The sequence below is a fragment of the Panthera pardus genome, unplaced genomic scaffold, assembly GCF_024362965.1.
Source record: "Panthera pardus isolate Hobbes unplaced genomic scaffold, ASM2436296v1 HiC_scaffold_13, whole genome shotgun sequence".
NCBI lineage: Eukaryota > Metazoa > Chordata > Mammalia > Carnivora > Felidae > Panthera > Panthera pardus.
The window spans coordinates 150,161,622-150,187,032 of NW_026526688.1; positions in this window are offsets into that span (position 1 = coordinate 150,161,622).

The window sequence follows — 25,411 nt, forward strand, 5'->3', positions numbered from 1 at the left end:
AGAGAGAGGATTTACCTGATCAAATAATAATATTATTTTGCCAGATAGATAATCAGATTGTGTATATGTATAAATATACACATACACGTACATATACATATATGTATCAAACACTCATATGTATGTATATTGGCACATCCACAGTAGTGATGTAAGTAGAAAAATGATTACTTAACAAATACTATTGGGAAATAGACTTCATCCTTGCGCCTATAAAAAAATTAATGTCAAAATTGATTAAAGACCTGTGCATAAAAGGAAATATTTACAACCATTAGAACAAAATTCAGAATCTCATTATGACCTTGGGCCTGGGAGATATTTTTTAAATAAGAAACAAATGGATTGATCACAAATAGGGGAAAAGTAATAGATTTGATTATAGTAATATTAAAGACTTCTGTTTAACAATGGGAAGCAAATATAAACATTAAAAAACAACTGGAGAATATTTTTTTAAATATGTGAATGAAAGGGGATTAATAGTGTAAAGTGTAAAGAACCTGCAAGTCAAGAAGAAAACTGTCAGGCAACCCAGTATAAAAGTGAACAAAGTGGGGCATCTGGGTGGCTCAGTCGGTTAAGCGTCTGGCTTTGGCTCAGGTCATGATCTCAAGGTCTGTGGGCTTGAGCCCTGTGTCGGGCTCTGTGCTGACAGCTCAGAGCCTGGAGCCTGCTTCAGATTCTGTCTCCCTCTCTGTCCCTCCCCCACTCACACTCTAGTCTCTTTCTGTCAAAAAATAAATAAACATAAAAAAGTTTTTTTTAAAAAGTGAACAAAGTGTATGAATGGATAATTCACAGGGAGAAAACTTGAATGGCTAACATTATAATAGATGTGTAGTACAATACCATTTCGGTAAATTTAATTCTCAAGTTCAGGTTCTTGGAGTGGGGAAAGGAATAAGATGGGAAATTGTGGCTGTGGAGATGAAAGAAATGAAAACATAAAAAAAGAACGTTAATTGATTATTGAAAATAACATGACACAAATGATATTTTATAATCCTAAGAGTGCAAAAGTTCTCATAGGGCCTACTCTCTACAAGAATTTTGCAGATTCTAGACCCTCATTTTAAAGAGTTCTTTTTCTTTTTTTAAATTTTTAAAAATGTTTTATTTAATGTTTATTTATTGGAGAGAGAGACAGAGCGTGAGCGGGGGTGGGGGGCAGAGAGAGAGGGAGACACGGAATCCAAAGCAGGCTCCAGGCTCTGAGCTGTCAGCACAGAGCCTGACGCGGGGCTCAAACTCACAGACCATGAGATCATGACCTGAGCCGAAGTTGGACACTCAACCGACTGAGCCCCCAAAAGAGGAGTTCTTTTTCTTTTCCATAGCCTCCATGACCATGCAAGAGTACCCATGGTTTCAAAGCTCACAGCTGTTTTGAATCAAGGAAATAGAAGAATCTTATCCTACAGATGATCTTGGTGGACTTTATCTAGGTGAAAGGATATGTGTATGGAGGGTTTTGAAAAATTCCACATTAGCTCACACAGGAACAAGGAACAAAATTCAAGAACGGATAGTGACAATCAGGCCAATAACTGGCCTAAGAAATATGTTTTAAAACTTTGTAGCCTCTGAACAGAGGGTAGCCTATTATAAGGGTCACTGCCTCCCCTTGACAAAGACTTTTTCCTTGACCAAACATTTGGCATGCTCTTCTGAGCCTTTTTTTTTTTTTTTTTTACTAGGTCTCATCCTTGGGCCCTCCCTTCAGTCTACTGAGTCCACTTTTAGGGTGAATGCCATTAAGTCAGTTTAGTGAGAACCTGCTCACCCTTGATCCCTGATTACCCTGGCCTGCCGTCAGCAATTATCCTGTTATGTCAGTTTAGTAGGATTCTCCCTACCCTACTTGTCTCCTCTTAGTAATTTTCCATCCATGGACACCCTCACTGGCTATAAATCCCCAGCTTTTTTGCTGTATTCAGAATTGAGCCTGATCTCTCTCCCCTATTTTGAGAGTCTTGACATCTATCACAATAGTCTTGAATAAAGGCTTCCTTGCCATTTTAACAAGTGTCAGAGCAATTTTTTCTTTAACGACCTGAAACAAGAAGATTTAATGGTAAATAGTAATCATGGGAAGGGAGGGTAGGGTGTCTTGGGAATGTAGAGGATAAGATTTTATTGTTTACTGTATGCAAAGGATCTAACAAACTCCAGGCAAATGCCCCTCTTTAAAGGGTGCCAGTATGAAGCCATACATGCTACAGCTATAAGGAAATATAAATCACATCAAACACAGGTGTAGTTCTACCCCCTCTGACCTCTGGAGGAAGACATCTAGGCATGACTGGTGATGGAAAGCACTGTTTCCTCATTCCTTGTGCATCAGAAGCATATGCTGTCAGTAGTCTCTGATCACCATGATTTTGTCTCCATATGTACAATGATAGTAGCCTCTTAAAAGGAAGCAACTTTTGAGGCAGTTGTGAAGCCTGCCATTTCAGTAATCTCCAGAGGCATTCTTTGACTTTTCCTGTAGTGCTGTGGCATGTTGACAGGGAGTCTGAAAACAAAGAGATGACAGGGAAAGATTCTGCTTCTCATCATCCTCATCATCTCTGTGTCAGAATGTTTTGCCTCTCTAGGAGTTCCTTATTTTGAGCTTTACCAGTGGTGCAAAGGACTTTGGCTTTCCACAAAGGCTGTGCATCTTCTGGCCAGATGTATGCTCCTGTCTGTATTGCCCTCCTTCTGGAGGTGAAGAGGAAGGTAAGCACTTCTGCCTACTGAGCCTGTTTATGTGATTGATGCTGGGACTTCCAATTTTGAGGACAAATGATCCATTAGTAGAAATGGGCACACAGGAAACCTCAGTGCCAATAAGTTAAGTGCCCATCACTGTACTCAGTGAACAGTCTGCTGATCTCAATTGTAGGCAATTAACAGTGATTAGCAAGTGCGTGCTTGGTGGGTGGCACAATGAGATTCTTCTTACTGATGAGGCAAACTCACAAACAACCCAGAGAGGTATTGCTATGAAAATGCATCAAAAAAGCTCAATCACTGTGCAAGGGGGTCTGACCAAAGGAGGACTCTTGTGAATGTTTTAATTTCTCCTCTTAAACCTCTCATTAACTCTCAGACAATCCAGTAATATGGGGGGAGGGCTGGATATTCGTTTAGAATCAGATACTCTTTATGCATCCTGAGTTAGAGAAATTAGAACGAGAAGAAAATAAATCCCCACAAAATTGTGCAACCCTGGGGAGCACAGCTATTTCTTACTTCTCTTGTATTTCCTTCCAAACTAGCACAGTGCCGTGCACCTAGGAGAGCTCAGTAAATGTTGGTGAAAGTGAATTGAAATCAGGTCTCCTTGTCCTAGCTACTTATAATCATGTTAGCCTTTTCTCGTCTCTTCCATTATTTTACATGTTGCTTTTGAAATTAGTTTTTTGCTACCCTTTCTTTCTCTTCTCCCCCTTTTTTAATCATTAAAACTATATTTTTAATGTGTTTTTGTGTTACATATATATTTGAGAGGTTCGCAAAGTAGAAATTCAATATAAATTTTTATTTTCCTATTGACTTTTATTATAATTTCATAGTAGGAGTCTCATCAATATATTTGGACTCAAAGACATGGTGAAGAACAACAAATATCTGTTTCAAATAACTTTCTGCTAGTGGCAATTATCAGTGCCCACAATCAGTGGGCAATTATTCTCCCCTATAGCAGGAAAATAATCAAGTAGACAATTAATTTACATTTTCTTTAAACACCCATATATTAAAACACATTATACAATTTCCACTTCCTTGGGAGTTCTCACTGACTTTATGAGACTTGCGTTTCTAAGTAACCACATGAGTTATACCAGGTATTCAGAGAAATTCACTAAGTGGAGGAAACTTAACACTGTTTTCAAAAATGTGAGCTATATTATTCCGCCATTAAGTGCAGAATGATCTATGAAGGCAAAGACTACTTCTACACATTCACTCTAAAATTCCCAGTGCCTAGCCCTAGCACAGTGCTTGACGAGTAGTAGAGTTGAAAGAATAAATTATTTAATTACTCAATACCAAAGCAAAACAAAGATATTACTTCATGAAAACCAAAATATATCCATTCTTATTATTCCTTCTTAAAACTTAAATAATTACCACTTTAAAGTCTTATTTAAGCCTATATACAGCTACATAGCAGAAAACAGTACGTTATGCCACTGAAATCATCGATCATGCTTGAAGATGGAGAACTTTATTGCTTAAAACGTACCTTTGCTCAATGTGTAATTTGAATAAGTGATGATATGACCTGCAAGTAAACTATGCATCTTAATATTTAGGGCCAAGGTAAGAAAATGCCTTAACTAATGTTAACAAGAATCAATGCCTAATGGATGGAACTAATTGTAACCTGACTTTTGTTGCAATGTAGGTCAAATTATCCTTACTTTAATGAAACACAGTCTTGCCTGTATTCTAACTATAGTTTTACCAAGCAGTCCTCTGATTATGAATCCAGTTTTTTTATTATTTTATTTATTTACTTAATTTTATTTATGTAATTTTATTTTTAACCACTTTAATGAGATATGACTGACATACAAAAATCTGTAGATAAAAACTGAGAATAAACTGAGGGTTGATGGGGGGTAGGAGGGAGGGGAGGGTCGGTGATGGGCACTGAGGAAGGCACCTGTGGGGATGAGCACTGGGTGTTGTATGGAAACCAATTTGACAATAAATTTCATATAAAGAAAAGGAAAAAAAAAGGAAAAAAAAACCAAAAGCTGTAGATAGTGAATGTATACTACTCAATATTTTTAGAGATAAGTATATACCCATGAAACTATCATCACTATCAATGCCATAAACCTATCTGTCATGTCCAGTTTCCTCACACACCCCTTGGTTTTTGTTTCCTTTCATGGTAAGAGCACTTAACATAAGATCTACATACCCTCTTGGCAAATTCATAGCTATATAATACAATATTATTAATCATGTGCCCTGTGTTGTCCCATAGAACTCTAGAACTTACTTATTTTGCATAACTGACACTTTATACCCTTGGATCGTCACCTCCCCACATCCCTCTCTTTCCAGCCACTGACAACCACCATTCTACTTTCTGCTTCAATATGTTTGACTATTTTATTTTTGAGAGAGAGAGAGAGAGAGAGAGAGAGAGAGAGAGAGAGAGAGAGAGAGTGCAAGTGAGGGACGGGCAGAGGGAGAGGGAGAGAGAGAGAATCTTAAGCAGGCTCCATGCTCAGCATGGAGCCCAATGTGGGGCTTGATCTCACAGCTGGAAGATTCTGACCTGAGCTGAAATCAAGAGTCTGACACTTAATTGACTGAGCCACCCAGGTGTCCCATGTGGTTGACTGTTCTAGATTTCACATGTAAGTGGGATCATGCAGTATTTGGCTTTCTGTGTCTGACTTATTTCACTGGCGCATAATGTCCATGCATGTTGTTGCCAGTGGTAGGATTTCCTCCTTTTTTTAAGGCTGAGAAGTATTTCATTGTATGTACATAGCACTTTTCTTTCTTCATGTGTTCATTCACGGACATTGGGTTGTTTCCATATCTTCCCTATTGTGACTAATTCTCCAATGAACATGGGTGTGCAGGTATTTATTTGAGATTCTGATTTCAATTCAGAATACATACTCAGAAGTGGGATTGCTGGATCAGATGGTGATTCTCTCTTTAACTTTTTGAGGAACCTCCATACTTTTTTCCATAGTAGCTCCACAGATTTACATTCTGATCAACAGTATACAAGTGTTTCTTTTTCTCCATATCCTTGCTAACATTTGCTAATCTGTGTTTTTTAGATAATAGTCATCATAACAGGTGTAATATCTCATTATGACTTTTGATTTGCATTTCTCTGATGACTAGTGACTTTGAGCACATTTTCATATACCTATTGACTGTTTGCAGTCAATTGTCTATTCGGGTCCTTTATCCATTTTTAAATTGGATTATTTGTGAGTGTTTTTTATTTGCAATTGAGTTGTATGAGTTCTTTATATATTTTGAATGTTGACCTCTTATTATATATGTGTGTATGATCTATTTCAATTTTTTTGAAAATCTTCTTAGTGAAAATGTAAATCTTAGCATTATGTTTTATATGTTATCCAATTTTGAACGTGCTTAGCATTAACCGGTTTTCTAGACATCAAATCATCCCTGAGTGAAATGATTACAATACAGGCTTTTGTTTTTGTTTTTGTTTTGTATGTGTGAAATTGAGGAATAAATGTACCAAGACACAACTAATTTATTATTCTGTCCCCAAATTATCCAGAATAGACTATCTTGCCTTTTACAAATTATCCATCTTAACCATACTCAGTAACCCTTGATCATCATTTAATACAAAATCATTCATGCCTAAACTATGTAAAAGTCTAGGTTTTCTCTGACTTCTGCAAAGCCCTGATTTTGAATAATCTGAGGCCAGATTAATGAGGATTAATTGTATGCCTTCCCTGATGTTCTTTTGACCTTTTCATGTGAATGAATCACGTTAGCCTTCAGCCCTTCTGACTGCTATTTATAGAAGTCTGCAAATATCTAGTAATGAGGTGATTGAAATTGAACAAAGAGGTTCCAGAGCTCATCTTATTGGGGACAATTAATATCTCCCATCATTATCACCTTAATAACATTTAAATATTAGATCAAAGATTTCTTTCTATGTGCTTTAGAGATGCCTATTTGATTGGTGGGCTTAATAAAAATGGTCAAGGATAACAAAGTACATTTTTACTTGCTCCAAACAGACTTTATATCAGGAAGCAATAACAAAACTATAACAAAGCAAAACAAATAAAACTTCATTATCATCAAAGATATGTAAGTTTTTTTTTTTTGAATTTGAAATTTAAAATGGGCACTTTGGGTAGCTTCTGTTGATGTTCCCTGACGGAGGACCCTTTTGAATCTGTTATTGAGCCAGGGGGTCAACACTTGTCTGAAGAGGTCCAAGAAGTCTAGTTTTATACTAACTCAAACTACAAAAGATCCTAGGGATTGGCCAATCTGGGGGCTTCCTAATAGGTTATTTTTTAAACTAAGGAAAAGTTTTTTTCAGACCAAACTGTGACCCAGTGAATCTAAGCTGCAGGTAAGTTTTTGGCCTTGCTATAATTTGTTTCTGATGTTTCTGAAGTTGTTGCTGCCTGTAACAGCAACAATTCTTGCAACATGAATATGAATACCCATTAGGGAAGTAGATTTGTTTGGCCAATGTCTCTTGAATGTCATGGCTGGAAAAAACTAATCAAAACAGTCTCATTGATTTTTGCTTGCCCAAGCAAAAGAAGAATATTGTGAAATTTCATACTTTAATTTAAATGGAGTGCCCATCATATACAAGTTACCATGTACTCTGGAGGACACAGAGCACAAGTCCTTTTCCCCCCAAAACTCACAATCTATTATATATATATAAGATATGGACAGATAATTACAATGGGAAGTGTTACCTTACATTTGTGTTCACCAGGAAATAACATAAAAAACAATCCAGTGAATTATGAGTGATTTTGAAAATACTTTCAATGTTTTCCTGGGGTTGAATATTGTAAGTATGGAGACCTTAACACATTAAGCTTTGTTTAAAAAATTGAACAGCTTCTCTTATATCTTAAATATCCATTTTGTTTTATTTTAACAAACCCAGATATTTAAGTAGAAATTTCATTATGAAACAGAATTTTCACTTATGATGAAATTTAGAGAGGTGGAGAATGGCCAATGAGCACTAATTGTTAAGTTATTATAATGAAATGAAGACAAATTGTTCTGACACTTTAAAATAATTATAAAGCTGACTCATTGCTGTACTGAAAAAGCTGAGCCTACATATTGCTCCGTCTTTTTGTTCTAATTAGATTTTATTTATTTCCAATATCTTTGTGAGAGACTGAGAACAGATCACAAAAAATGGTCCATTATGCACCTACAGCATTTGAACTTGTTAAAGACAAAGTAATTCTTGATATGGCAGAAATCCATATGAGGCCCAGGCTTTCCTCAGTAAACTCATAAACAAATGGCAGCAATAACATCTTTAAATCACTTTCTCAAGTGCTTCTCAGCTGCGGCTTCGACGAATACACATTACACCACTGGATGTGTAATAACTGGGAAGAGTATTTCTAGGAGGAAGAACAGGCTCATCAAAATTCAATTCAGAAAAATGCAAAACAAAACAGAAAGAAAAAGAAAGTCCACAAACTCAAAAACAATCTATGAGGAATCAAATAAGAACTTTGGGGAAAGACTTTGTTGATTTTATTGTTGAATATGCTATAAACAAATATGACCAACATTCTGTACGCAATCTTTCTGGTCCTTGGTTTAGAATAGTAAATTGGCTTAGTGTCTATTGTTTCCTAGTATATTAACTGAAAGTCTTTAACTAAGACCCTTATTTGAAAGCGCTGGGTATTTACATGCTTAAAAAAAGCCTTGGACTGGAGAATAGTGAGATGGGTGAGTGGCAATATATTCAATAGCCGTATGGAATGGAGAAGGACCAGCCATAATACGAATATGGCGCTCTGGTGCATACCAGCTGGATGTCAGCTCTCATTGTCTGGTGTTTGTTAGATTTTGCCTTGAGGTGGCATTTCCTCAGGAGAATAAGAAAAGATTAGATTAATGGGAAGCAAATCAAACTGTCCTTTTGCACACAGAGGAGCAGTATGTCAGAGGCTCTGGTGCTTGCATCGTTGCACGCATATAAAGGAACAGCTTGGAAATCATTTTAGTTGTTTAGCAAACACCTATTAAATAACTATATATTGTTAACCTGGGAGTCTATCTATTAAAGTTTTCCCGTTACATACTCCATTTTATTCAAAAGAAATGATGGAGGTGGAAAGAAATTTGAAGGTCATCTAATAAAGTCCTTTTATTTTACAAATGAAGAAACTGAGGCCCAGATTGATTAAGTAACAAATATTTCTTGAGCATCTACCATGGACTAAGCACTTTCTTAGGTGCTAGGGGTAGAGTGGGGAACTAATGAAACACGGGAAGAACCCGTCCTCTCACAGAGCCTATATTTAGGAGCAGAGAGAGGAAAAAACAGAAGGCAAGATTTCAGAGAGTGATGAGAGCCAAGAAGGAGAGGAAATAGTGGAAATAAAGTGACTGTAGTTGGGGATTGGCCACTTGAGAGTTAGTGTTTAAGGAATTCTCCCTGAGGAGGTGACAAACTGAGACCCAAAAGAGGAGAAGCCATGCTTCCAAAGATATGAGGCAGAACACTTAAATCAGAGGGACAGCAAGGGTAGAGACTAGAGTTTGCCATGCAGGAGAAACAGAAATAAGGCCTGTGTCTCTGGAGTGTGAAGAAGTTGAAGAGATGGGAAGGGCCGGATCGCTGAGGCCTTTCAAGTAGTAGTGACTAGTTTGATTTTTAATTGTGGAAATTTGTTTATATTTATGCTCACATTTATTGCATACTATACACAGCATGTGTATGGACACATGCATGGTGTGAGAATAAAATCTACTGTATATTTCTGAAATACCATTCTGGCAGAGGGAAGATCACCTAGTAGGTTATTATGGTTGACCCTTGAACAACATGGGTTTGAACTGCCTGGGTCCCTTTATAGACAGATTTTTTATTTTCAGATAAATATAGTACAGTACTATAAATGTATTTTTTCTTATGATTTTCTTAAGGCTTTCTTTACCTTAGTTTACTGTAAGAGCACATATAACAAACTAAATATGCGCTAATCAACCGTTTATGTTCTCAGTAAGGATTCCAGTTAAAGGGAGGCTATTAGGAGTTCAGTTTTGGGGGAGTCAAAAGTTATATACATGGACTTTCAACTGTGTGGGGACTGGTGCCCCTAACCCCTGCGTCGGTCAACTGTATGGCTAAGTGAAAGGTGATAATGATAGTGGGAGATGTGGATTTGGGAGAAGAGCATGGTTATCATATATTTTGAATATCAAGGTGAGTCAAAAGAGGGAAATTAGGTTACCTCCTAGTTTTTTGCTTGATTATCTAGGCTGATGGGGATGCTGGTAAGCTGAGATAGGTACACTGGGGAAAGAATAGATGTATTGGGGAAGACACTGACAATTCTCTTGTGGACACATGAACTATGAGATGCCTGTGAGATATGTCCATAGAGATTTTCAGTAGGCTATTGGGCTATTAGAGTGTAAGTCTGGAGCTGAATGAGGTCAGCACAGCAGAGAGAAATTTGGGAATCATCTGCGTGCTGAGGGTATCGGAAACCCTGGGGCAAGATAGGGTCTCTTAAGGAAGGAGAGCAGATGGAGTAGAAGACTGAAAGCTAAGTCCTGGGCCCCTCCAAAATTCAGATTTTGGAAAGAGGGAATAGACAGGAATAAAGGCTGAGGAACAACAGACACTGAGGTAGAAAGAAAAACAGGTGAGGTAATGTCAAGGAGGTCCACGGGCAGGCATTAAATCCTAGGTTACCTAACTTTTAGACAAGTCGTGTCTATAATGCCATGCTGCCCTTTTCCTAATTCTTATTTATGGCTAATATTTTACTGCAAAATAAAAAGTGAGAAGCTGAGGCAATCAGTGTCTAAATCGAACTTAATCTCTTGCCCGGTGTTAATGCCTGATGTGCTTGTTTTTGCCTGATGAGACCGGGGTGTCTTTGCTCGGGACGCCCGGCAGCCTTGTATCTATCCGTCCCTTGTAAATATGTCCATCCAGGCCCAAGATATCCACCTCATCATGCTTCATGGCGATCTGGATCTCCTCGGTGGGGTACAGGCCCTGTGACAGGTGCTGCAGGCGGTTGCGGCGGTAGGGTAGGTGAGGGTGTGACTTTGGTCATATTTTTGTCACATATTTGAAACTAGATTTCTTGAATTTGGAGTGCCTTCTGGTCTATTTTTGATGTGCCTATTAAGGCCTGGTGATGGTCAATCTGGTGATGTTTGGAACCAGGGTAAGTTGTGATTTTTTTCCTTCTTCCTGTCCTTCCCACTGTAATTATCTCCTTAATAGTATTTCACAGGAGGCAGCAGCTTCGAGTTTTAGTCTTTCTGACATCCAAACCCCAAACCTCAGCTATAGCTTTATATATCTTTGCCCTTTACTTGTTGCATTGATTGCCAAATCTCACTGCTTCCCTTTATATTTGTAGCTTTTTTCTCTCCCTCTACTGCTGCCCAGCTCTCTACCTGAATGATTCTCTTCACTGAAACACTTTGCTTGTAAGCAGTCCATCTGTTCCATTCCTGCCTACTGCCAGTGTTCAAATGATTCTTTCTGAGGTTCTGGCATTTCCATTCTTACTCTTAAATCCCACAGCGGCTTCCCATTCCCTAAAGAATTAAGTTCACAGTCTTTGCCCTGTCAGGTGTTGGAGCTCTGAATGATTTCCTTTCTCTCGTCCCATTCAACATGTCTGACTTCTTTCACTTTTCCTAGGTTTTCAGAATTCTTTTGTTCACAATTATTTTGAATTTTCCTTTCATCAGGCCTATTTTTTTTTTTAAAGAGCCACTGGAAATACAAGAAAAACAAGATGATTTTTGTCATCTCTTGCTGAAGTATAATCTGTTACGATATGTGTTTAATGTGTTAAATTTTATCTAATAAAGTTAATGTGCAGCACAGCTAGAATTATCTTACCTCATGGCTCCTCTTAGAACTTACTTAGTTCAAGCCAAAAAGGACCTGACAGAAAATGACCTAATGATGCCTTTCAGGAAAGTACAAATAAAAGCCTTGTACAAATGTGGGGCTCTGAAATGAGCCAATAGGGTGAATGGAAAAATGTTCTCTCTTACAAAGTGCCTATTTTTACTTTATTTACTTTGAACCCGGTTCCTGTTAGGCAGCATTAATATATAGGCAGTAGGGTGCTCAAAACGAAAAGAGGAACTGAGTTAGTAAGCACCGGTTGCCATGGGGGTAGAGACCTGTTTGTGTCACAGATCTTGGCAAAGATCAAGCCGGAGATCAAAGGCTTTGATAAAATATGACTGAGCTTAGCAGCTTGTCACCTCTTCCCACAGCCATGGGGAGTAGTTTGTGACGGTGACTGTCTGCTGCCTGAGGTGTGCCTCTGACAGGGAGTCGCATGAGAGCTGCTGGCTGGGCCTGAGGTCAGCCTGGGTGGTAATGATGATGATCTGGGCTGATAGAAGAGTTGAGGTGCCAGGTTCCAGCAGGAGTTAACAGATACCAGGGTATTAAAGCAGCCGAGCTCACTGTGATCTCAGACAGATGTGACAGCAGCTGGAGAAAGCTATAGGAGCAAAACAAGCAGCAGTGGCTTCAAAGAGAGCTGAAAGATTCCAGCTTTATGTTCCCTTTCCGACAGGAAAGGCGTGGGCCTACAGTTTTCTATCTCTGCCACTATTTTTAAAGGGCTTACCGTTTGCCGGCTCTGACTATTCCTTATGCTTATACACACCACCTAAACCCACCCCTGAAAGGTATGTGTTTCCATGGGCCTGGTATAGATAATAAATACTTGGCATTCACCATAAATATCTGCTGAAGGAAGGAAAGAAGGAAAATGGGAGGGAAATTTGGATGGAGGGTAGAACTTATGTGTAAATTTCCAGCTAAGTAGTACTCAGGAGACCAAGACTGGTGTAGTGAGTAGGTTGCAGGCAAAATGGGAACATCTGAGGAAGTAAACTGTTTCTTCATTTTCTCCACAATACCTGCCTGTGAAACTTCCACTGTTACATATTTATTCCCAAATGGCATAAACCTCTTCAGACTTCAAGAGTTTCTTATAAAAAATGTAAATAACTCTTGTGACGGAATGCACTTAACTGTATGTTTGGCTGAGAACTAGTTATGCGCAGGGCCATTTTGGAAAGGGACACAGATGGGATATCTGGGTAGGTATACTTCAGATTTCAAGAGGAGTGTCGATTTCAGTCCAACTCAGAAGAGTTAGGAGCAGCTACTCCCATTTTACAGTCTGGATACAGCTAGCATGGACAAAAAGAATCTGGTCTCACCTGCTGTCACTACAGAAAGAGACCTGTAACCTTATTTCAAATGCTACGTCTGATTCATTCCATAGAAGTATTTTTGTCCTAGAGCAAAGTGCAACCTATACAAGCAAAGGTACATATATATGCAAAGATATACATGAAAACGAGTTTCTGTGTGTGTGTGTAGTTGGGGAAAAAGTTCACCAATAACTCACAGAGCCCAGATACAGAGTTTCAGACACTGCCACATTACCATACTATATTATTTACCCAGGAAGTAAACCTGGAGGGTCAGCACCTCCAATGACATGATGAACCACCAATCTCATTTATCAACCAATCAATATCAACCAATCTCATGTATTAGTCTTACTCTCACTTTTAAATAGCTATAGAAAACAGTTCAGATTTACAAAATGGGTGACAGAATCATATTCCACTTCTAGACACTAATGGGTCTCTAAAGCAGCATCAGGGAATCTGGTTGGATTTCACTGTCACTATTGTTTTCTAAAGGCAATTTGCGAGCCTGGTAAAGTGCAGAAATTAACGTGCAGTGAGTGTAAATTCAAGTTTCAAATAATTAGCCTCCTGTGGAGCAATTCTTCACCTTCAAAAAGTATTCCTGTACTCTCCCTGTTATTTTGACGAAGGCCAATTGGCCAAGACTTTGAATTGCTTGGAAAAATTCCTCCCGGAATGAAATGAAGAAACTGTGAGAAATGAGTAATTTGTATTCATTGTTTTGGTACATGTTTGTGACACAGTGCTTTGGGAAATATTCAAACCTATGCTAATTTGAGATTTTGGTTGCTCTGTGACCCTGCCGGTTATTTCCCACTGTTTTGCCATTATCATACTCGGCTGGCCCAGTCTGGGTTCTGTTTCGGAAACAAATGAGACTGGATTTTGCTCAACTTCTGCTTGAAGTTTTTCATTGTTTGTAATTGGTTAGATGACTTGGACTATGTTAAAAAATAAATTTTTGAGCATATTTGATCAGTAATTTTGTAATTCAAGGGAGGTAAGTATCCCAATCAATTATTCAATATGGGCTTTGGTGCACGTCCTATCTAAGTATGAATCTCAGCTCTATCACTTGCTAGCTGTGGTTATTGGACAAGTAATTTAATCTTGCTACACCTCAGTTTTGTCATCTGTAAAGTAGGGATGGTACCTCAAGAATCTGTGTTGAGCACAAAATGAAATAATGTACATAATATTCTTAGCTATTAACACTTTAAAACATATTAGGTGATGGGCTAGAACAGCTGTGTCTGGTAGAAATATAATACAAGGCACACATTTAAAATTTTCCAGTAACTGCATTAAAAAGTAAAAAAGAAATAGGTAAAATTAATTTTAATTATATATTTTATGGACTCCACTATGTCCAAACATCATTTCAACATGTAATCGATAAGAAAATTATTAAAGAGCTGTTTTACTTTTCCGTCCCTTATTACCAAGTCTTCACAATCCCATATGTGTTGTATACGTACAGCACATCTCAATTTGAATGGTAAATTTTCAACAGAGTAAAAAGTAGTCCTGGCAAAACAGTAAAGTCATATTTAATGAAAAACTATTTTGCTCTGCTTCAGTTTATAAATTAAAATGAATTAAAACTAAATAAGATCAAAAGTTCAGTTTCTAGTTGCACTAGGTGCATTTCAAGTGCCCAATAGCCACATGTGGCTGGTAGGTAATGGTATTGGACATCTCAGGGCTAGAAAGTAGGTGCCCAGAGCCTGTGGACCTCAGCCTTCACCTGTTTAGTTTCATTAAAAGCCTTAGCTGCTCACTTGTCTCTGCTCTACTTTTCCTACTCATGGAGAAAAGAAAAAACAACAAAAAACAGAAAACGAAAAAAGAAAGAAAGAAAAGAATTAAGTGGTTGCTCCTTGACAACCATCTGCGTCGACCAACTATTGGAAAAGATGGCAAGAGAAGTTGAATTTCATGGCAACGTTTGTTGTTTGGGCCAGATCTCCTGCCTTGAGAGTCTCTCCTTGGAAGGTGGAAGCAGGAACATTAGTAACGCAAGCAAGCTCAGTGATCATGGGTAACCCTGTAATATTAACTGTGGTGACAACACAGGTAGGGCCACGAAGAACGAAGTGAGTCCTGGAAGAAGCCCAGGTCAGAATGTTATTGTGATTAACTTCTTTTGCACTTGGGAGGCCAAGCTGAGCTGCAGTGGGTTGTGACCATGAAGCTGAGAGCCTTGACCATGAAGCTGAGAGCCTTTACAACGGTGTGGTGATCACAGCAGTAGCAGGGAGATCGATTCAGTTGTTTAACAGAGCCTTCTACCACCCAGTGATGAAGGAAATGCAAACACCCCAAAGCCACAGTCCCTGCTATCTTCCATTTATGGATAGTATAGGTGGGGAGATCAGACATAAGCAAGGGAAGATTTTAATTCCATATGGGATAAAAATGCACAACAGCATTAGAAACATGGTTAAAAAACCAAGAATACTATTAATTACTAAATTGATGGTATCAATAGTAAAGGATGTTGGAGTTCACATGTAAGGAGATTAAGACTGCGTTCATCTGAGAAGGCAGGCAAAGCCTGAGGATTTTTTTCTCTGAAGTCAGACTGAGCAAAAGCACTGGTGAAAGTACTTTGTATGCTGGTATGGAGAATTCAGAAGTGAATAGTTGGAGCTAAAAATGTGAATAGGTGTGTTCAAGATGCTTTTTTTTTTTCTCCAGACAATGGACAATCCTTGAATTTACAAAGCATGAGTGATAGGATCAAAGAAAATTGATTTTAAAGGAACATAACTGTTATATACGTTGGTACAGGATTGCATGTTTTCCGAGTGATTGAATTTATAATTTATCAAAATCCTCATTAATAATTGTGTGATAAAGACAAGCAGGTGTAATTATCTCCATGTTTATATGAAAAAAATACTCAAGATAAAGTGGTTAAGCTAATTGTCCAAAGCCACAAGACTAGTGAGTGGTCACTAAGGACTAGAATTTGGGTATCCTCATATTCAGTCTAGGGCTATCTCCATTATATATCAGTATGTCTTTTAGAGGTAGAATTTCTTAATAAAGGTGACATCCCTGGGTAATTCCTGCACTCTTTGATCTATTAAAAGCAATTATTTGGACTATCGTCAGACAATATTATCAATATGAAAATTTGGCCATTAGTGTTCTCCTTTCAGTTTTTCAGCCTCCCTCTAACCCTTCACTAAGCCCAAATTCCTAGTGTCTTCATTGTATAACCAGAATGGTTAAGATCTTCTGCTCCTGGGACAAAAACCTTGCTTCTTGACCATCTTGCCCACTTAAAATGTGTCCGTCTCTTATTTTTTCTGGAAGTGCCCAACAGTTTGTAGCCAAGTGTAGTTACCAGGCAATGTACATTAACCTCTGATAACATTTTAATCAGCGAATTTGTTGCTTTTCCTTTATAATAATGCTTAGACTTGTTTATGTTTATGATCAGGACTTTATCATTTCAAGTCTTGGGGTATGAGTCAGTAGAAATACTTTTACCCCTCTCTTCTTTCTCAGGCTGGCCTCCTTTCTTTCTTGCGTGTGCCCCATCTTACACTGCTTACTGAATTCTGGCCAAGTGCTAGCCTGTTCAAGCTCCATTCAAGAAGCTTTACACACATTTGTTTCTAACCCTGTAACGACCCGGCAAGTTAGCTGTGATCAGCTGGTATTTATCTGGGTTCAAAGCCCAGGCTTTCCCCCTATGTTAGATTGCTTAATGAAATTTCCAAATGGCAGCTGCTCCGGGATCTTGTCTGCCTGATTGTTTTAACTCAAAAGGCAACAACCCAGCTGTCAATTCCTACTAATTTCTAGGGCAATATTCAAAGCTGCCAAATCCTCATGTGATCTTATCTACTCTGGAAACTTTTTTTCTTCTCATGGGCAATATCCTTTAACGATAGATATGAAAAGTCTTTCAAGTCCAAAAACTCCTGCCCCAGTGTTCACTATGCTCTAACCTCATTGGTGCCGAACTGATATTGTCCATTTTTAAGCTAAATTCATTGATGTTGATGCTGGTTGACTAGTAATGTTTGCCACCCACTGAGGTCTAATCAGTGGTTTTGCTTTTACTCCAGGTTTAACACTGATGCTTCTTGTCAGTCCTCCTTTCCTTTTGCCTTCATTCCATTGGTGTGCATACAAATAGATGTGCAAAATGCTTGTTCTAGGGTTATAATTCTACCAAGCTAATCAAGAATAGATTGGCACCAGGGCACCCGGTGGCTCAGTTGGTTAAGTGTCAGACTTTGGCTCAGGTCATGATCCAGCGGTTCGTGGATTTGAGCCCCACATCAGGCTCTGTGCTGACAGCTCGGAGACTGGAGCCTGCTTTGGGTTGTGTGTGTGTCTCTCTCTGTCCCTCCCCGCTCATGCTCTGTCTCTCCCTCTCTCTCTCAAAAATAAATAAATAAATAAATAAACATTAAAATTCTTTTTTGATTTTGACAAATTCTTTTGATTCAGAAGTAGATGAAACTTGTTCCAGATATGTTTTGTTTGACTCACAAGGCATTATTTATGCATTTGAAAAATTAATCCAACACTACAGACATTTGACAAATACACAAAATACTAAGGATTTTTTGTTTTTCTTGAAAAAATGGCATGTTTGGCCACATTGAACTCACATTTCCAAACGATAACATTTGAATGGAATTGAATATTAACTATCCCCTTTGTCTGATCTATCTGGGCTTCTATTACTCATCCAATATATTATGCATTACAAATTGTATGCAGTCTCCTTCACTCAGTATTATTTCTGTGACTTTCTTAGGTATGTGAGATTGTAACCTTTTCTCTAGACATTTATTTATGTAGCAAAAAGAATATTTTGCAGTTAGATAGATGGATATCCAAATCTAGGTTTTGCTCTTTATTAGCAGGACGCTTAGAAGTTGTCATACTTTTTGTAATCCAGCTAGGGTTCCTAACACAATATCTGGCACATAGAAAGTGTTTATTACTTGGTAAGTGGCTTTACTGCCTCTGCTACTATAAGTACTGTTACTATTACTGTTGCCACCATTATTACTATTGGAGTCCCATTTCCTAGATTATGAACAGAGGAGTCCTACTCTGATAATTCTCAGAGTTCTCTGTTTCCAAGAGACATCACCAGGTTAGTAACTCTTACGGGGTGCAGTAGAGGTGTTAGCCTGGTCGTCCTCGAACTTGTAGTTGATGCCCTGTGCTGATCTTTAAATGTTTGTCCTCAGAGAATAAGGTGGCGCCTGTCACTTGCCATCCACACTCTTTCATGTGATATTAGGATATGGTGAGAAGTTGTTTTTTCAACTATTTGAGATCTTTCGTTACCAACCTTATTTTCTATGAAGGAATTGCCTCTTGCTTGAAAAATCAGAACTTTTGTCATCCCGAATAAAAAGTTATCATGGTTTAACAGGGCTTTAGCTTTAGTTCCTTAATAAAAAGAGAGAGTATTAGTTGTAAAAATGTCTTTCTTAATAGGTCATAATGAGCAACGTGGACTTTGTTAGCAAAATTTCATTAGCGTAGTATTATTAGTTTTGTGAGAAGGGAATACTCCACTTACTTGAGTAATACCAGGGTTATATTTCCTGGAAATTTTGGGCTTTGTTATAAATGGCATTATTTGAAATAATTATCCATGCAAACAATATTGCAAATGAGAACTTGGTCCCAAGAGAAACTCATTTTTATTGTATCATAAAATAAAATTTTACTTTCTCATCACTGTGATAATTACCTCAAACCTCCAATTCAATCTTTTCTCCCTTTACTCAGAACTACCCCATATTTTCTCCAAGAAATTTCCAAAGTACACCTGCTTATGAACCCACACCCTGGCTTTCTTCATATCAGATTCAATGAATTCTCTTTGTTATTGCCTGTGACCAGCGTCTCTGCTTGGTCATGGGATTTCGTCACTCTTGCCTACTTAAGGCCTCTGCTCTGGTAGTTCTTCTCCCTTTCCATCTCCTCCCTTAATCAGTTTCTCTTCTCCTGAAGAATTCTCATTAGTACACAGACTTGCTATCGTCTTCCATTAAGGAAATCCTTCCTCGATCCATTGTCCTTCCCGTGACTGTCACATGCCTCTGATTTCTTCTAAAGCAAAAATCCTGAAGGAATTGTCTCTACTTACTTTCTTCACTTCCTAATTTCTAGTCATCTCTCTAGCCCATTCCAGTCAGTATTTTGTCTTCACTAAAAGTCCACTGAAACTGGACATAACTATTGACTGCCATCTTGTCAAGTCCAATGACCCATTCGCTGTCCTTTTCCTACATAAGGTCTCAGCAGACTATGACATGGTCAAATAAAGTTCTTCTATAGAAGGTATAGAATCACTCCACATTTTCTCTCTATGGTTCTGCCAGCCTTTTATCAGCCTCTTTGGTAATTCTCCTGTTACAGTCTCTAAATGTGCAGTGCCATAATCAGCTATAGGTCTCTTCTTTTCCTAGACTCTCTCCTAGGTCATCTCATTCAGTTCTGTAGCTTTAAATTTCATGTCTCTGCTGGTGACTTCTGAACTATATGTCCATCTTTAGCTTTTCCTTTGGCTTGCTCTATATTCAACCTCTGCTTGAATGTCTAATAGGCATCTCGAATGTTATGTGTTAAATTGAACTCTTAATTTCCACCTTATCACTTCACCTCTCCATGTTGAATTACTTTGAGTAAATGGTACCACCATTCATGTATCCCAACATGTATACCTGCATCATTTTTATCCCCACAGTCCCTTCTCCACATAGAAGACAGAGTGATTTTCTTTTAAACATAAATTAGATCAAGTAAGTTTCTCTCTTAAAGCCCTTCTGTATCTTTACATTATATTCAGAATAACCTCTAAATTTCTTATTGCTCTGATAATATCTTATATGATCTGGCTCCTGTCTGTCTCTCCAGCCTCATCCTACCACTCTCTCACTTGATCATTCTATTTTAGCTATACTGGCCTTCTTGTTACTTAGACACTCTAAGCTGGTCCTTGCTTTGCTTTATAACATAGGCATTTTCTATGCCCTCCACGTGGAATATTTCCTCCACCTGAGCTTGCCTTATTGCTATCATTCAGGGCTCTGCTATGGACTGAATTGTATCTCTTCCAAATTCATATGTTAAAGCCCTAATCCTCAGTGTGGTGGTATATGGAGATGGGACTTTTGGAAGATAATTATGTTTAGATGAAGTCATGAAGGTGGACCCTTATGATAGGATTAGTGTCCTTATAAGAAGAAATACCAGAGAGCTTTCATGCACTCACTCTTTCTCTCTCCTCACCATATCAGGGCACAGTGAGAAGGTGCACATCCAGAAGCTAGCTACGTGCCAGAAGCTGACCACACTGGTGCCCTATTTGAATATCTAGCTTCCAAACCATGGAAAACTAAATTTTTGTTGTTTAAATCACATAGTCTATGGTATTTTGTTAGGATACTGTTTAGATGATGTTTAAAGAATGCATAGGATGATAATCCATATCAAGGTCACATTAAAAAATCTTATAATAATTTAGTTTTAATATTTCTGTTGGGTCCATTGTCAGCACTCAGGAGTCTATTAAAACTGAATCCTTTTTATGCCTGAGGGGCTTACGTTAGACATGCTGTGGAGGGTTGACTATGCTCCATGGCTGCACAATTAGTTAATTCATGGAGATTTTTAACACCACACCAAATCCTATAATGTCAGCTCTAAATCTTACCAAAAAGGACCAAGACATTGCAATATGAGAGCATAAATTTGATGAGTAAACACAGGATTTGTTCAATTGTTAATATTTCTGTGTGAATTATGGCAATATTTAGTGTTTCTGTATAGTTGTTCTAGAATTATGCACAAGCAGATCATCAATTTCTAATTAAATACCACACATAAGTTATCTTTTTAAGTTCAAGGTGATTGTGAAATTCATGTGTTTTTCAAGTATTTCATTAGTAGAATGGACAATGTTTTGAAGTTTGCATTTGATATTACTTATATTGCTCATGTACTAGTAAAACAAACATACATACTGAATTTTGAAACTTTTTTGTGTTGAGATTAGATATGGCATTTCCATTCAAACATTTTGCCTTTGGTTTTTCAAAGACCATTTCTGAAAGGGTTGCCCATTAATGGTGGTTTAAAATGAAACAAAACATCAACATTGCTCATTGGTTTCTCTGGTTTTCTTTTTCCTTATTTCATTTTTAGTTCTTTTCTATTTGTTTATTGTAGTGACCATTTTTTGTGGGGGGGCGATCTCCAATTTGCCAGCCTCCGCCAGAGGTCAGATGCAGGTTGCAGTTATATTTTCTGGATACTTACTAGGGACAGGAGGAGGCATGAGGAGACTCAGTGGTATTCCAATGGCCATGGAGATGGATCTGGGGATAAATGTCATTATCTTTGTTCTCCTAACACCACACTTATTGAACAAAATGTCTATTTTGAAAGGAATAGAGGAGACAGGAATTAAGCTATTAATTGAACTCCTTTTCTGGGACTTAGTTATGACTCTATGAGATTGCGTGTTACCTGTCTCCCACTTATAATTGTTAGGGCTCAGAAATGAAATTCAAGTAGCATCTCTGATAGTCCCAGAATTCCCTTAGTATTTTTAAAAAATGAGTTGCCTGTTTGGGGAGACAATTGCATAAATGAGATTTTGCAACTATGCACTCAATGTAAGAGAGTCAGGATTTGCACACTGGGCTGGCCATTTAGTAGCAGTATAACATTAGGCAAATCACTTTATTATTATGGACCTCTGTCTGCAAAATGAAAGTAACATCTGTCTCATTTATTTACTCCATCAACATTTGTTGGATGTTTACCTATGAAAAGATTAAGTTTGTGGTGGGGATTAAATAACCCAGGAATGTGTAAATGTCTAATGTAATGCCTGTCAGATGAAAAGTGATACATATTTTCGTGGCATTAGAATCGAAAAAGGACCAACATTTAACTAATAATTATATTTTTTAGAGTCTTATTCTGATTGAAAGTTAACTTGGAGTAGATAGTTTAGGGACTCTAGGAGTTCTGAGTACCAAAACTAAAAATACTCCCCTAACAGATGAATCAGCTACTGGGCCTTTGCTGAGATACTACATCTTCTGTTATAAAAATGTGTCTATTTTCTGTTCATTCTATATTTTAGTCACTATCTCCTTCAGAAACAGAGGCCTCCAACAAAGTTAAATTGTGGGCCATCTGGCTTCTGGATTGTGAAGAAAATCCTCTTTCTGAACTTCAACCCAATTCTGCTCTTTCTGCTTACTTTATAGTATTGTTTGATGTGCCGGCTGCAAGAGGGTAAAAACTGAAATCTCTTCATTGCTGCAAAAACGAAGGACAAATAGCTTCCTAAAGATATGCATAGGTTTCTTATAGTTTGCAAACGGTCAAATTTCAATTGGTTTAAAGGGCTGTCAGTGTCATGGTGAATGTTCAGTTGATTAGCTCCAGTGGCTGTTACTGAATGCTCAGTTGACCCTAAAAGGATGAGGAAAAGCTGATTCCTCGAATCGAGGCTCTGAAACTTTCTGTATCTGATTTTCAGCGCTCAGTCTATATGGTCGCTTTTCTTTGAGACTTAAGAGAATCTTAGACTCATGGCATGTACCAGATTGTTTTATTTATGATAATGTTTTAGTAATGCAGACACAATTGTTGTTTTGCTTCACATAGTTTTAAAGTGGTAAAATCCTGAGGCTTAAACAATAAACATAAAATAGGTCATAGAACAGACAGGTTTCCCCTGCTCTCTGAACACAGAGCTTTCATATGAAACCTCTCTCATAAGCCAAGATGGCAGAAAGTGAAGTAGCAATTCACACTAATTATATGGCAAATTTTTTGAGCCTTCTCAGAACCCCCCAAAATAACCTCTCTTAAGCTTTTGTGATACCTTAGGACACATCTTGCTAATGGACACACAAAAATAAAGATAAAGCCCAGATACTCACAGACACAGTTCAGAACAATGATGGCTGGATGCTGAGATGCTGAGCGTAGTTCCTGGAAAGGAGCCTAGTGAATGTGCATTGCTTCTGGAGGAGCTTGCTCCAAAACCAGTGATGGATGCTATTTCACTTTCTGCCTTTTTTCATAAAAGTGAAAATCCTCTTCTGATTTCATTCAGTCAGAGAAAACAGGTACAAATGTTAGGTCTTTCATAAAAAGTGAAGCGGCATAATGCGAAGTTTTGAAAAGTGCTGGGGTTACCTGTATTGGTTTATTTGTTGTCTCTCAAATCTTTTGTAGTAATTCTCAAAAGCCTTCCTAAGTTATTACTGCATTTTACCCTTTGAATTCAAAGTTGGAATTTGGTCCAAAAACAATGGTCAACCAAGTGGATAAAAAGGAATTTATAGATCATCTGAAGATATGATACATCCACTTTCCCCATTATCTTGTTTATTAGTTGATTCCAACTGATTACTGCTCCCTGAACAATCTCATGCAATTACCAACTAGGAATATTTCGCAGTTTCATATACAGGCATTACCACAAATCTTCAAATTTTAACAATTGCTATTTTCTTTACAATTTTTTTTTAACATTTATTTATTTTTGAAAGAGAGCGTGAGCAGAGGAGGGGCAGAGAGGGGGAGACACAGAATCAGAAGCAGGCTCTAGGCTCTGAGCTGTCACCACAGAGCCCGATGTGGGGCTCGAACCCACAAGCTGTGAGATCTTGACCTGAGCTGAAGTTGGATGCTTAACCTACTGAGTCACCCAGGTGCCCCTAACAATTGCTCTTTTAATCACAGGATTGCATTGAGTGATAGGAAGTCTTGGCTATATTATTTTCTCCAAAGTAGTTTACTTGGTGATCCCAGGCTAGTCACTTTTACCCCATTTTCCTTATTTGTGAACCAGGGTAATGCCACATGCCTACTCACAAGCATGTGGTGAGGATTAATTAGATAAATATCAGCAGAGCCCTCTGGGCTCTTTAGGATTGAGGTGTTTATCCATCCGAGGTATTATTATCATTATCATGCCATTCTACTTTGATCATAAATAAAACTCATGGTTGATAAAGACAGAAAAGGTTTTGTTGGCTTGCCAAATCCCACCCCACCACCTCTCAAACTAGCCGGGCAAGACTGAGTGAGTCCCTTGACAGAAGACATATAATGGATTAAACTGATACTTCACTTGATCATAGCCAAAAGGTTTGTGTTAATGAGCTTAATAGTATTTACTTGGTGGGTATCCAGAACAGCTGTCCTCTTTTGTTGCAGGTGCCAGAACCAAAGCCAAAGCAAGTCTGGATTTAGCAAATCCAATTACTTTTCAGGATTTGCTCCCTTCCAAGACAGCACTTATAATCACTCGTTGGTAATAGATACCCTGTTAAATTGATAGTGGATACCCATAACCAGATTCAGGGATCTATTTTCTTTCTTAAAAACACTATTCTAACTACACTGTTCTAACTATGTAATAAGGCTTATCTAGACATGTTTTACATTTAGAGTGAAAGTTTGGCTTTGATTATGATAACACCAAACAACTAATTCCAGATTCTCTTGATTTGATAACACCCCTACAAGAATTGCATTTTAATTGTTTCTGAGCTTCCAGATATTTCTTGATTGATTTTTTTTTGTCTGCAGGAGCAAAAGGGAATTCAGAGGACATCCTAATTAAAAATGAAAATGGATCATCACACAAGTAGCTTATTATGAGATGTAAAACTCCATGGAAAATGAATATAATCTTTCTCAAGCAGGGTAAGCAGTGTGTATGTTTTAATAATCCAGAACACCTGGACATTTCACATCCAAAATGAAGGCAGAAATGGAAGGTGAAAGTGACCTTGTAATAAGGAAGAATTCGCGTATGGAAGGAGGATGCCTGAATGAGCAGACTAACTGGTGACTGAAATTAGAAAGCCCTTCCAATCAGTGTGAGGCAGAGAAAGCATATATTGGTGGCATGACTGAAATGACATTGACGACCATAGCTCTCTGGCTGCACACACACAAGTGAGCTTGTGAGGGTGCCTTTCTTAAAGAATCTGTTTTTTCTATTCATTTTTTTTTTCAGAGAGAAAGGGCAATGAGAAAAGGTGTATTTGGTTTGAGAATGTGCAAACTCCATTTTAAGCCTTGTCTTAGCTAGTTTACATTTTCTGTCATTAGCCATTTTCTTTTCTTCTCTAGGTGACACAGCCTTGCTTTAGTGGATTAGTTAGACAAATGCTTCATCCATAAAATCATGTTAGTGTTCCTAGATAAAAATCCCTCTGCCCATTTGTGGCACAAGAGATATTTCAGTAATTGATTTGGTTAATTGCAGGTTTCCCAAGGTAACACATTTTCAGAACATTAGAAGACGTTCAGTATCTAACTACTGATGTTCCAAAGCTTTTGAATTAAAATAATATCATTTTCCTAGTCAGTTCTCTGACTCTTGAATTTTCTT